Genomic DNA, 12,596 nt, shown 5'->3' with positions numbered 1-12,596 from the left:
TAATTTTGCAAAAGATAATATTTGCATGCTTCTGTGGCATAGCAGCTATCTGAAGAAAATATTAACAGTTTTTGATTAGGTCATTTTCAATCCCTTAAGGACTGCCAATAACTCTCCTAGCTACACTGATACAGGATTTGGTTGGGTATAGGCCCTTTCCTTATGATTATCTCCCATTGTTATTAACCCAAATTAGTTTTATTGGTATCTGTAAAGGCCATAGTGGCCTGGGAGACAGCCTTTTTTGATGGTGTGGCATAATTTTTTTATCTTTAATTTTAAAATGGGGAAGGCAGAAAATCATCTGTCCTGAGGGAAATGATTATCCAGCACGCCCATACTGGACCTAGCGATCAATTTAAAGCAGACTTCCTCTCTAAGGAATTTGTTGTTTTCCCTGGCTTTGCTTATGACAATGTTTGCAGCTTATATCTATAGCTGTAGCTCCTGTAGCTCCAAGTACCACGAGTGACTGCTGACTGGACCGAAGGGCAACCAATGGCTTATTTTCCTAGACTTTCCCAGGACGCGGGTTGAGCACATGGAGCATGAGCAACAGAAACTCCCTGCTTCCACCTTGGCTCTGGAAGAGGACGGAAAGGTGTTCCACAATGCTCCCAATGTAGCTCACAAAGACATCAAAGTCTCTATTAAGTTTGGTTCTACTGCTGTTCAAGCAACCCTAGCAGAGAGAACAAAAGTATTGGGGCAATTCATCTTTTTAAATGACATCAACCATGCTTCAGAAATCAAAGAGATCTGCCTCGTACGAGGATGAGAACCAGTTCACCTTAACTACTACAAACCAAGGCATACCACTTACCTTCATGCACCTGGAATGTGAAGTCATTTTCCAGTCTATCATTCATACCAGGACCTTCTGTGAGCTTCTCTAGTCTTGTGCCCAGTGATAGCCCTTTTGGCATTTAGGATTTTAGGTCTTTGGACAAGCCCTGGGACAATCCTTACATAAGTGAGCAGACTGTCCACATCCCAGCGAGTACAATCTGGTGGGGTGGAAATATTGTACTTGTCAGGTTTGGCATTGACCAAGGCATTGATGGAAGCCATATGGGCATAAATGGGCCTGTTCTGTGTGCCGGCTGAGATCCACTTATAAATATCCTCATTTCTAACAGGTGTGACGGCAATAAGGGTGACAGTGCTGAGCCCCTTCCAGGTGAGCTGTTTAAGAAGGATATCCTTGGTAGGGCCAGATGGCATGTGCTTTTCAACAGCATTGGTGACATGAGTTAAAAATTTGGAAATGGTTCTACAGGCTGCTGAACAAGATTGAAGAAATAGCCTACACTGTCCTCAGATGTACAAAGTTTGAGGGTCTTGAAGGCTAGGTTGGACACTTGTTGGAAATAGATATGTAGGTCAATTATGGCTTTTGAGACAGGATTAGTGTACTGCCCATGGCCAGTAAGCATGCCAAGGGTAATGTTAAGTTCAAACAGCAAGTTTGTATGGGCTTGGGTCTCTGCTGCATCATCATAAGCACAGCACCATTGAAGAAAAAGTGAGGGGTCAAGGCCTTCAACATGGAGTACCAATTGTAATAAGTATGAAGTTGCATGGCCCATTGTCTGAGTACTTGCTCAAAATAAGGAGAATTGGGGTCGCACTGGTCACCCTTGTACACCGTGCATGGTTCCCAGCCTGCTCCTGGCCCTGCTGCCACTGGAAAAGCTTGTACCTGACAAGGACAACATCACTGCAGCCTCCAGCAGGTTGGGATGCACCCAGAAGTGCTCAAGTGTATCAAAAATGGACTGGAACCACAGATGCTGGACCCAGCACCCACCTAATTCAGTGACAGATGCAGGTGCTTGACCTTGCCCTGGAAGTTAAAAGTGAGCGCATATTCATCACACCCTGTCTCATTCCGACATACCAGGAAGACACTCTGGGAGGCAATGCCTCCTTACAGCACTAACTGGGCAGCCTTGAGTTGAGAGAGCATGCCATGAAACCAAGGATATCCTGAGAGGGGCTGATCCCCCCCTCAACGCCCTCTGTCTTTCTTTGGAACAGGAATGACCCTGTGGCTGCTTCTGGAGTATCTAGAGGATGGTAGGGGGTTGAGAGGGGATGAACTGTCCCCTGCTGGGGTGCCCTCTACAATGGGAATGTGGGGAGGCAATTCTAGAGGAAGCAGTTCCATTAAGTCAAAGTGGGTGGCAGCAATGGAGACAGAACTAGGGGAGAACGCTGGTGGCCAGTCAGAAAGGCTCCCATAAGCCCCCTGTGACAGGTTGTTGTTACTCTCACAGGGTCCCAGCAGAAGATCTTGGCTCTCTGAATGATTCAGGCAGAGCTACTCCAGGCTGTCTGTTTTATCCTTTGTGAGGATGGAAGCCCCAGGGGTCTGGGGAAGGGTCATGGAGAGTGGGATGATAGCAGGGCAGAGTCCTGGGCTTAAGAACTTCTGGATGTCAGATACCCAGGTTGTCACATGAAGTGCATCAGTTGTCTCCAGAATGTACTCTGAAGGGCCTTATGCCTTAACCACAAATGTGTTCTCCCTGTTAGGCATCTCTGTCAGGCTGTGTGGACATCAGTGATAGTAGAACAGGGAATGCTAAATTGGCGCCGGGATGCCTTGGGTGTCCAATCGACTTCCTCCTCCTCTTTCTCTTCTCTTCTTCTTTACTTCGGAGCAATAGGTGACACTTCTGCCACTGAGGCTGCCCTCCTCCCCCTGAGGTCAGCCCAGCCACCTCCACTCCTGCTGGGTCAGGGGCAGCTTCTTCAGTCCCCATGAAACAGAGCAGCTCTCCTCTGTACCATCCCTGCTCCATGTTTCAAGGTTCCCCCCTCACGACTCAGTTTCAGCCTCTCAAAGTGGCGAGTCCATCTCTCCTCAGGGGATGTGCCTTCACTCGCCAATCCCCCACCACCTGTCCCAGCACCACCAGAGGAGTTGGAGTTGCTGTTTCCACCTGGGAGTGGAGGGCCTGATTTGGTCTTCAGAGGCTTAATTGGGGAGGAAGAGTCAAAGGCCCCTTGCCACTGCAGGATACCTTGTACTGAGCCTCTGACTGAGTGACCCACTAAATGGAGGGAAAAGCATTTCTTGAGCTTCGGCTTTAAGGGTATTGTAGAGGACGAAGAGACTGAGGAAGGAAAGAGGCCAGCTAGATTCTCAGAAGATAGAGATGGGCTGAAGACAGTCAGGGGTCCGCCTACCCTGCAGCTTTCACAAGTCATGTGGTGGTGCAGTCTTCACACGAGGGCTAAATGGGGCCAAGACAGGTGGGGAGAGTGAGCCCGAGGTCCTGGCCACCTAAGCTTCGAAGTGCTGCAGGAATAGCTCAGCAAAAAGGCCAGAAAAGGCAGCTTCTGCTCCAGGCTCTGTGTATTGTAGGTGGGAGGCCAGCTAGAGGTGAGAACGGTGGGCAAGATCCAGAGCAGCAACCCTCGCGTGGGACTCACAGAACTCTTGCCATCTTGGGGGTGATGGCAACACTGGCAGAGAAGGAAAGGCCCAGTCCTCCGGGAAAGGGGCACCATTCGTGATGGGTTCCGGGAGGAAAACAAGTGGTGCCCGAGGGGGGGCAGCAAAGAAGAAAGTGGCCAGAAGACACGGGGTGAGTGGCAACAACCGTGCCTTGGTCCCTGTGCTCAGCCCCAGGGTCAAGCTAGGGGAAGTAACCGCTCTCTGAGGAGAATGTTCCAATCCCGGAAGGGAAAGGGGATACAACCACAGTTGAACCGCCAAAGCCTTCCTGTGAATTAAGAGACCTGCCACCTCCTGATGGCTCACGTAAATGGATTTTCAAGGGAGAGAAGCCGAGAGACAAGGTCCAAAATTCCACACTCTGAAGAGAGATGGAAATCCCTGTAAAGCAATAGAACCTTGAGACAATTCCAGAGAGTGGGCCCGGGCAAAAGTCAGCTGTTACTCTCAGGCTGCGAGGAAGTCTGCAGAGGACAAGGGCGGAAGGGAAAGGGAAAGTCGTGTTCCTTGACCGTGTATGGCTGCTTATAGTGAGGGACTTTCACGGTTTGTTAGGCTGCGGCCTTAAGTTCACATAACGTCTCAGGGAGAAAAGGACAGGTCAGAGGGTTCTACCTCCTGGGTAGTCAGCCCTCAGTTGGAATGAACTGAGTCATGATGGAGAGTTCCTAACCAGAAAAACAAACGGGAAAGCAAGGAAATGTAGAAATAGGAAAGAAGGCCGCAAACTCGCCAAGGGCTGAGAACACAAAAATAATTGTCAACTCACCAAAAAAAACAGCTGAAGGGTGTGAACTCAAGACTCTAGCAGAGAGTTGGGAAGGGGTCAGCAGCAGGGTCAGCAAATGAGAAAGAAAATGCCCAGAAAGGAGTACTAAGGAGGACCCAAAAGGCGAGCAAAAGAAAAAGGTCCATTCACACTGGGCGCCAGTTGTTGTAGGCTTGTTGGGGCTGCCTGTTGGGTGATTTTTTTTTTTTTTTTTGCGAAGGGGGTGTGGTGGGGAGACACCGAGGAACAACACAAACTCCAAAGAATCCAGTATAAAAAAGCTCTTTTGTAAAAGCATAGGGGATTTTTATGGGATTAGGGAAATTAAGCTGCCTCAGGAACGTTTTCATTTGGTTCTTTTGAAACTGACGGTTGCTGCTGGCATGCTGTGATTGGCTAAGAGTGTGCATCATCACTTACTGTACTTTTGGTCCACTGACAGGCTGTTTTGGCCAATTTTGTTTATTCATTGTGAGTTTGCACGTGCTTGCATGTGCTTGTGCTATTGCCCTGCCTCAGGGATGAAGGGAAGAGACCTCAAAAACTGAAGACTCATTTTGATTTTATGGCACTCATTCCATGGGATGAGTTTACTGAGATGAGTGAATTCAAAAGAAAGGAGAGTGAAGGGGTAGAGACAGGTTTTTCTTTAAGATACATAGAATTTCAGTTACCTAAAAAAACATGCCTTTAATCCCAGCACTCGGGAGGCAGAGGCAGGTGGATCTCTGTGAGTTCGAGACCAGCCTGGTCTACAGAGCTAGTGCCAGGACAGGCTCCAAAGCCACAGAGAAACCCTGTCTCGAAAAACCAAAAACCAAAACAAAACAAAACAAAAAACACATAAGTAGAAGTATTAAGTAGGCAGTCTGGAATATAGGTTGTGATTATTGCTGGCTGATAGAAATGGCAAACTGTTGAGACGAAGATGATATTTTACAGAGTGGAAGAGGATGAAATCATCTCGAGACTGCAGGTGGAGGAAGGCTGAGGATGGAGAACTGAGGAATAATGGATTTAGTTCACTTCAGGGAGGTCTCTGGGGGTTATCTCATATGCTAGAAATACTGTCTCACCTCTACTGTGTGAATGAGACTCTTAACTCTGGCCACTCGGAGTCATTTCTTTGTTTCCTTTTTTCCTTCTCTCTCCCCTCTAAATTGGAAGCATGTGAAAAAGTCTCTGATCAGCATGACAACAGCAATGTAGATCTGTTTCCGAGACGTGAAGTGATGGCAAGATGGAGTCCTCTCCTTTCAGAGTCTGTGGGCTGAGTTATGGCATGAAATGATTTCCAGCTGTCAAGAGTTGCCAGTACTGTATATGGTGGTTTGAATAAAAATGGCCCTCTAGGCCATTAGGGAGTGGCTCTTTTAGGAAGTGTGCCCTTGTTGGAGTCCATGTGACTTTGTAAGAGGAAGTGTGTTAATGGGGGTGGGCTTTGAAGTCTCAGATGCCCAATGTCCAGGCTCAGTGTCTCATGTGCTTCCTGTTGCCTATTTAGAAGCAGAATTCTCAGTTACCTCTCTAGCATCATGTCTGCCTGCATGTTGCCGTGCTTCCTGCCATGATGATAATGGACTAAACCTCTGGACTGCAAGCCAGAACCAATTAAATGTTTCCTTTTAAGAGTTGCTATGGTCATGGTCTCTCTCCACAGCAATAGAGCACTAAGACACTGTGGAAACCTACAGGAGACTAAGCAGCATTAGGGACTCAGCTAGCTTCCTTGCAACAAAAGACTAAGATCCCTGTATGACCAGAGTTTGCATGGTCACACCTGAGGTCTCCAGTACTCAGAACTGTTTTTCCTTTCACATCATGATTTGAGAAGTTCAGAGGCTGCATTCTACCTTCCATTGAGGGAATAAGCAGCTTGGTAAATTTTAGTCTGACAGATGGGGTGAGATAGTCTATAGCTTACAGTCTGCTGGGCTTCCATCCTCAAGTAGACACAACAGTCTGGGAACAGCTTCCTTCCTGGCTTTCCAGATAGTTCAGGTTAAGGTGGTATCCATAGTGTGCCAAAATTGTCTGTGCTGAAACTTGCCAAATCTAAAGATCGTGGGCAGGGTAAGAATTCTAAATAAACCTGGTTGAAGGGCCAGGGATTCAGCCTAGTAGTAGAATGTATACTTAGTACATATGAGAGCCTCATTTCAATCTTCAGTACTAAAATTAAAGAAAAAGAAAACTACTACAGCCGGGTGGTGGTGGCACACGCTTTTAATCCCAGCACGGGAGGCAGAGGCAGGCAGCTCTTTGTGAGTTCGAGGCCAGCCTAGTCTACAAGAGCTAGTTCCAGGACAGGCTCCAAAGCTACAGAGAAACCCTGTCTTGAAAAACCAAATTAAAAAAAAAAAAGAAAACTACTACAATGGAGTGTAAAATTCTTCATTTTCAGGCATCTTTCTCTTTCTCTCTCCTTCCCCCCTTCTGTCTCTGTCTCTGTCTCTGTCTGTCTCTGTCTCTGTCTCTGTCTCTCTCTCTCTCTCTGTGTCCATGCATGGATGTAGCAACAAGTGTACACATATGCTTTTGTGTGGGGGGGAGGTGCTCAATTATGTCTGTGGTTGTAGAGGCCACAGGTTAATATCAGGCATCTTCCTCTTTTGTGCTTCTCTTATTTGAGACTGGGTCTCTCACAAAGCCTGGAATTCCTTTCAGCTAGGCTAGATAGGCAGAATCCGCCTGCCTCTATATCCTCCCCACCCCCAGTAGGAAGGTTAGAGACAGATGCCATCACAGCTGGCTTTCTTGTGGGTCCTGGGGGTCAGAATTCAGGTTCTCATGTTCGTACAATAAGCCCTTTACCCACAGAGTATCTCTGCTGCCCATATCTGGAGACATTTCAAAATTATAATCAGTGTAGGTAAAATCAGATTTTAAGTTACTGATTATTAATAGTCCTCTTATCGTTATTAGTTTCCCTTTCGTTTGTAAAGAATTATCTGTTTGGTTTCATCTTGTTTTGCTTTTAAGAAAGAGGGTATTGCTATGTAGCCCAGGCTTCCCCTATTGCAGCAGTCCTCCTGCCTCAGCCTCGTGAGTGCTGTCACAGTTAAGTGCTTTCATACCTGCCTCTGGTGTTCTCAGCAAATTCTTCAAAAAACAATTTTTTTCTTTGTCTCCTTTTCCCCACCCAACATATTCATGCAACTCACCTGGCAAATTCTGAGATTTTAAGTTTAGGACCGAATTCAAATCTGATTGGGTCTCCTTTCTTCTCTGGGTATGCTTATTATTCCCTGTGCCAGTTAAACACAATAATTCTGCCAGACACCACCCAGACTTTACGGTCTAATGATAGAATGTGCACTTACAAACCTGTTTAGCCCTTGAACACTTTCCACTAGACAATGGACAGTCCTGCATCTCTTTCTCTCCTTCTCAGGGACTGGGGCTTGGATCTCTTGGGCTGCTGGACCTCTTTACCTTTGTGAAACCCACCCTGATGTGATCTGACAACATGGCCTGGCCCTCTTCCTGCCATGTGTGCTATGCGTGAACTGCAGGCCTGGAGCGTAAGCTAAAAATCAGATGGTTTTCCCAAACTAGACAGTGCACAGTGACATGGAATGAGCCCAAAAGGTCATTTTGCTACTTATTGTGGGATGTGTCCTTGCTGAGACATTTCTCGTGGAGCCTCAAGAATAAAGCTATAGACAAGAAAGTGGAGGGGGCCTATAAAGAGCTGTTTCCTAGTGACATTGCTTGTTCAGACCTTGCTTGAAACCAATGTTACTTCTGAAGTTTGGAGTTAAAATATTCATAAACTTAGTATTTAAGCTAATTTGCTCTGTGTTTTCTCCCACTTAAAACTGAGAAATATTCCAACAGGGAGTCTTAGATCCAAGGACATTTTGTATTCCAACAAGTGCCACCCTGCCCTACAGATACAGATCCCTTAGAACAGAAGAAAAGCAATGTTCGTGAAGACCTGCTGCTTGAAGAGCTTGCTCTATATTTCACCTTGAGGAATCCCCAGGCAAGCCGCCAGGGGAGCATTCTGTTGCTCAGATTTAAAGCAGTAGAAGCTGAGGTTCAGGGTCATTACTGGGCTTCCTAAACTTCTCTTTCCTTTTGCATCAGTGCTGGACAAGGCAAAGCAGGAAGTGACACGTGAGACTGCAGTGATTTGCAATGCCTGGGTACCTACCCTCTGCCTGAACTGGGTCTCATTTCCAACACCACATTTCCCATTGATTTCTCACTATAACATATCCAGGCTCTAGTTCCTACGCCACAATGGCATTGCTGGCCCTTGTCGCCTTTCTGATAAGAAGGCAGATGTCCTGGTTGATACTTAATGCTTTAAACATAAAGGTCTGCACATTCTTGATGAAGCTGAAGATGGAAGCATATATTTAACAGCTCTGATCAATAAGACATTTGCCCAAATGAGCAGATTGATTCTATTTCCACCTGCAGCAGTGGGCTCTCTAAAGCTCCCCCCCCCCCCCCCCCCCCCCCCCCCCCCCCCCCGCCACCTTGGTCACATTCCATTTAGGGAATTGACAATGACAGCACTTCTGGGGATCAATGAGAACAGAAACCACATTTAGCCATGGCTGGCAGCTTCTGGAGACACCAGCTCTTTGTAATTAAATAGGTGACAATAGAAATGGTGGAGTGTTTTCAGTCCACTCTTGACTCTCCTTAGGGATTATTCTAACCAGGTAGAAAGTTTTAGCACTATAACGATCTGAATAGATGTCATTAAACCATTGAGTCTTCAGGCTGGAGAGACAGCTCAGTGGTTAAGAGCGATTGTCTACTCTTTCATAGCAACTGGGTTTGATTCCCAACACCTACATGGTGGCTTGCAACTTGTAATTCCATAGGACCAGGCATTCTCTTGTTGGCCTCTGTAGGTTTCCATAGAGAGAAGGGACCTCTGTGTCCATTGAGGTGATACTGAACTAGCTCATTTGTTTAAGGCCAGTGAGTTCTGCAGCAAGAATTGTAGACTCTTGACTGTCTGACTGTGTAACTTTGACAAGCCCTGATGGCTCAGCACGCTTACAGAACTGTGATGGCAAAATCAATAATCAGTTTGTATGTTCTTTATGACTTGTGTTTTATAATTGGTTTCTATTATATACTACAGTTCTTAAAAATGATGGTCGCAACCCTGGTATTTGCTTTTTTTTCTCTTCTTACTTTGTTCTTTCAAAATACATAATTTATCTCACCAGCAGCTGTTTTCCGTAACAACATATGTAGTTCGATCCTCATTCAGTAAATATAACATCTCAGAAATGTTGGTTTCCCATCTGGCTGTGTCCATGTCTGTGTGTGCCGAGTTCTCCCTTGGTTCTGTCTTCCCTGAGGGGTACTTAGGCTAGAAATGCCAGAGAAGCTCCATATGCCGTATGCCAACAGTGAGTTCATGGAAATGGCTGCTGGAGTCCTCTGTGAGAGTTGTAAGTCAGGATGCCTCTAGGTTTGGTTGGAAAGAATCCTGCAATCAATTAGCAATGTCTGCAATGGGCGGTGGGGGGTGGGACAACGACGACACCCTTTCCAGATGTCTGAAATGGAGCATTAAGGAATGCACACTTACACGTATTTTTCATGCATCGACTCAGTAAGGCACAGACAATCCTTTTCATCCTGTCTTAGGCAGCCATTCACTTTCCAGGCTACAGCTGTCATATTGGAAAGATGAGAAAAAGTTGAAATAGGTCATAGAGCTGGAATTAGGTTCCTTGATCCAGAAAAACATAAACCTCAAGTGAAAAGGAGCTTGCAAAGGCAGCCCCAGAAGGGATCTGGGACCACCCAGGTCTGCACACTACAGTCCATGCTGGCATTAGTGCCCTGGACTCTGGACTCAGCTTCATTCACTTGCAGACTGAGTATTGGCTCTCAGGGGCTGACAGAAAGGGTGAATATGGGTTATGCAGGGAAAAGCCATTTTTATGTGGTGTTTGCCATATAGTACACTGTAACAGTGGTTCCCAACCTTCCCCATGCTGTGACCTATGGATACACTTCCTCATGCTGTGGAGACCCTCAGCCATAAAATTATTTTCGTTGCTATTTCATAACTGTAATTTTGCTTCTGTTATGAATCACAACGTAAATATTTTTGGAGATAGAAGTTTGCCCACAGGCTGAGAGCCGTTGCATAATAGTCAATGGCTAACTATTTCAAAATTCATTTTGTTCAAGGTCACAAACTATTATTTTTCAACCATTTCACCATTTCATTAGGCATATGTTTCCGAGTGTCTTGTCACCTTGATTATTTGACCTTCCAACATTTATAGTAGTCCTTGCTCAGCTTCCAATAAAGGCACTAACAGAAATAGATCTCAGGCCTAGAATATGTGGGCTATGAAAGATCTGGTCACCTAAATTAGTCTACTTAAGAAGTCAGACTTATGGCCCATGCTTTTCATAAACTCTCTCTGCCATTCCTTATCTGTCACTCTTAAATTTCAATACCGTAGTCTCGTCATGGTGGTGCAAATCTTTAATACCAGCACTTGGAAGGCAGAGGTAGGCAGATCTCTAAGTGTGAGGCTAGCCTGGTCTACATATGGAGTTCCAGGACAACCAGGTCTATATACAGAGAAACCCCATCTCCAACAAACAAAGCATTTCAACAAAGCACCAAGGTGCTCAGAATTATGTTATAGTTGCTTTCTTTTCATTTGCAGTCTTCTTTTTTTGTGTTTTCTTTAGTAAAGGATTGTCCCGAAGCTTGGCTTTTAATTGTTCCCAAAATCCATATACAATTCACACAGTACTTAATATGACAGAATTTGTTAAGACATAAAATATGAGCAATATATAGGAAGACTAAACTTCCTGACTCATCAGGCAGAGACGCTGTGTCATGGATCTGGACGAGGGGAACCCGAAACCTCCTTTTTTTTTTTTCTTAATTTCATGAGATTAAACAAAACAAAACAAGACAAAAAAACTATAGACTTGTTTTGTGAGTTTTTGAGATTCTGTTCTGTTCCCTTAAACTTGAAACTTGTTGTCACTTACGATTTTTCTTTTCTTAATGCTCGAATTGTCCAGAGACAGACTCTGAAATCAGTAAAGAACTTGGTAGTGAGGGAAGCCTGTTCATGATTTAATAAAAAAAAAAATTCTCAATTCAGTCCCATGAATTGAAATCACTTTGACATAAAAAAGTGTGAAGAATTGCTAAAAGAGTTCACAGTTCCCTTCTGGAGTTTCTACCTCACCTTAGAACCATCTATTCTGGGAACCAGGTATTCTGTAAGAATCACGAAAACTTTCTCACCTGTAGAAAATTCTACTGATCCAATATGGGAAAGCAATTTCACACACCGTGGAGGGTCTATACTCAGCCTCGGCATGGGTGGGATCTGAGATGTATGTAATTACTCATTAGAAAAGTACTAAAAATTATCTTAAAACAAACCTTCAGCATGCCGGTGCAGCCCCCGAAGTGTTGCTGTGCTCAGCCCAGAACATCACAAAGCAGGAGTTGCTGCTGTTCCTCCATTCTGAACCTCCTCCTTCTGAATTTGGTGTCATGTGGAAAAGAGATAATTTTCTTTATGGTTTGAATTAGGCAAACAATTTGTAATGCATTGCATCTGGTCCTCTCAATAAAAAAAATGGATTAAAAATTGTTTGAATTCTTTTGTAAATTCAATTCCAAATTCTGTTATTCCAGATGTCTGTTTCCTGAGAGAGATTGTTAACTGGAAAATAATACTAATTCATGAAGAATCACTTCTTAATTTCATAGTTTTTTTCATCTTCCTTACATTAAGAATGCAAATGCAGAGTCCACTCTATACAGCTGAAAAAAAGGAAAAAAAAATCATAGAGCTTAATAAATAGAATATTGCATGGTCTTAAGGAAAATACTAAAGTTAACTTGTTTATGTGTCTAAACCTAAACCATAGAGTCATTGCCTTGGTTCTAAAATTATTTCTATTCTTCTAGACCAATGGCCCTCAACCTTCCTAGTTCTGTAACTTTTTTATACAGTTCCTCATGTTGTGGGGACACCAAACCATAACATTATCTTTATTGCTACTTCATAACTCTAATTTTGTACTGTTATGAATTGTCATGTAATACATTTGGAGATAGAGGTTTGTCAAAGGGGCCATGACCCACAGGTTGAGAACCACTGTTTTAGAGCTTTCGATAAAATCACACATACTCAAGAGGATTAGAATTATGTAGAGACCTTAACATTATGGACCTAGAGATAGATGACTTCCACATTTCATTGAGATAGAAAGAATGGGTCATGGAGAAGAAATATAGCTATAGTCGGCAGACATCGAGTGTAGGACAGGATACGTCGCAGGATATAGAATGGAGAAGATACTAGATATATAAAAGATGAGCATCAA

At 44.5% G+C, this 12,596-nt stretch overlaps 1 pseudogene; it reads right to left on the bottom strand.

The window, feature by feature from the left end:
- Window positions 1–1,542: 1,542 nt before the first annotated feature.
- LOC126506011 (SH2B adapter protein 1-like) lies at window positions 1,543–5,784 on the bottom strand (annotated as a pseudogene).
- Window positions 5,785–12,596: the final 6,812 nt, after the last annotated feature.

Source organism: Alexandromys fortis, unplaced genomic scaffold (assembly GCF_014885135.2).
Source record: "Alexandromys fortis isolate MF-2015 unplaced genomic scaffold, M_Fortis_MF-2015_v1.1 scaffold_60, whole genome shotgun sequence".
Taxonomy (NCBI): Eukaryota; Metazoa; Chordata; class Mammalia; order Rodentia; family Cricetidae; genus Alexandromys; species Alexandromys fortis.
Note: the sequence above shows the minus strand (reverse complement) of the source record. Positions and strands in the feature narration are given on the sequence as shown.